Source organism: Tupaia chinensis, unplaced genomic scaffold (genome assembly GCF_000334495.1).
Source record: "Tupaia chinensis unplaced genomic scaffold, TupChi_1.0 Scaffold000360_1, whole genome shotgun sequence".
Taxonomy (NCBI): Eukaryota; Metazoa; Chordata; class Mammalia; order Scandentia; family Tupaiidae; genus Tupaia; species Tupaia belangeri.
In genome coordinates, this window is record NW_006159856.1 from 3,229,322 (window position 1) to 3,231,540 (window position 2,219).

Sequence of the window (2,219 nt, forward strand, 5' to 3'; positions counted from 1 at the left end):
GCCGCGGGGAGGCGGCCGGGCGGCGGGTGGACTGCAGCCCCCGGGAAGCCCTGCGCCGGCGCGTGGACGTTTCCCAGGCAACTGCGCCGCGGCCTTCCGCGCTCGGCGTGGCGGCAGCGCAGAGCCAGCCCGAGGCTGAGCTCGCTGGAGTTGGGGCGCTAGTGGCCCGGCTGCAGAAAGGGACCCGACTCCAGCCCGAACCCCACGCGGGCAGAGGCATGTACACAAGCCGGAGCCCGGTCTGACGGAAGCTGAGCACGATCCGGTTTCATCTGCACGAGATTCTGCTGCTTCGTGTCATTTCGGGCTTAGGCAAGGCGGCGGTGCTTGGCGCCGGGAGGCGTCGAGTCTGTGCTGTCGGAATCTTGGCACCACCTAGCCACTTCCTCACTCCGGGGGGCTCAGGGGGAGAGCGTCAGACGGGGGCCCCCGGTGTGCAGGGCCGGCCCAGTGTTGTCCCCGCAGAGGCTTTTCCGGATGACCCAGGAGGCACCCGCACCCCAGCCTTGTCTTTTGGCTGCATCCCAAAGACTAACTTTACGTGCACCTTTTCTGTATTAGAGGTATTTGGGTACCTGTCCCATTTCTTCCCTTCCCATCCCGCGACATTTTAGTAAATCCACTGAGCAAATTGAGCGTAGCCTACATGTTAGGGATTTGGCCAGTGAGTAGGGCAGTGTCCTGGAGACAGCGTGGGAAACAGGAGTGAGCTAAGTATGCAGCTTGAGCTGAGCTGTAGGGCCAAGCAGAGGCACGAGCAATGTGCTTGGGTTTCAGAGAAGGGACAGGATGAGCCCGCCTGGTGAGGATGACCTGGGAAAGCCTCCAAGGGCTGGTGAGATTGTGCCTATGAAGGGAGAGCATTTCAAGTGGAGAGACTGCAACTCGAGGGGGTGGAGGAAGCTTGGACAGTCTACATTGATATATTACACATTTATTCGATAGTTGTATATTTGTTTACTCTTAAGTCCTGTGTTTTAGAGCAGGTGTACAGTGCCTGGATTCAAGGTCCTTCACCGCCCGATATCCGATATCTTGGGAACCAATATTTCATTTATTTTGACCAGTTGCTTAGTTGTTTCAAGTAAGAGGGTAAATTCCGTCTCTGTCTCTATCTTAGCCAGAAGCTCAAGCTGCCAGTGGCAGTGGTCCTCCAGACAGACATTTGAGAGCCAGGCTGCCTCATCTGCAGCACAGAGCTTCCAAAATTGCTTCCCGCAGGCAGAAGGGGACAGAGCATGGGGACTCCAGGCCAGGCTCTACCAACTCTATCATGAACAGTCAGCTAAGGAGTCCTAAGAATCTAAGGAAAGCCCCTAAGTGAGAGAGAGGGACAGAAACACATAGACAACCACGGAAAAACAACTAAGAGAAAGCAAAAACCATGCGGGAAGAGTAAGGAGGGAAAATAACCAGCCATATCTTCATAGAGACATTGGATAGAAGACACGAGATCCATGGAATACCACACACACGAGAATTATTCACTATACATATAAATATGTATATGAATATTATATAAGAAAAATGTAATTTGGAGACTAGAAAGCTATTGGAAACAACATGAGAGCAGAAATGAAAAACCAAGTAGAATGATAGGAAGATAATCAAGGAAATCTGAGAAAGTGGATTAAAGTAATGAAGCGATGGTAAACAAAGGATAGATAAAACAGTTATATTTCTTTTTTTTTTGTTTTTGAGAGGTTTTTGCTATAGGGCGCGTGCGCTCACCAGACAGAGAGAGACAGAGAGACAGAAAGCGAGAAATCACCCCCCAGGGGGGATGGTCACGCTGCAATCCCTTCTCCCCATTCTCCTCTTGGGATCTTGGGCACGCACGCACACGCGCCCGGTGTGAGTTTAAGCCACCTGGTAAGGGATGCGAACCACAGTCGACTATGTGGGAGTCCAGCGACATAGCCATCATGGTAACTGCTGGTTCCCAGAAAACAGTTATATTTCTAATTTAGGAGGCCTATTACTTGATTAGGTATTTCAGAAAGGACAGAGAACATGGGAAGTAATAACTATCAAAGAAATAAGTGAAGACACATTTCCAAGCCCAAAGGGCATGAGTTGCTCAGATGAAAGGATGTATCAAGCAACCGACAATAAAAGGAAGTAGACCCACGCCGAGGCACACTGTAAAATTTCAGAACACTGGAGGCAACAGAATTTTACCTGCTTTTAAAGAGAACAATAAGCAAATGGAAAAGGTA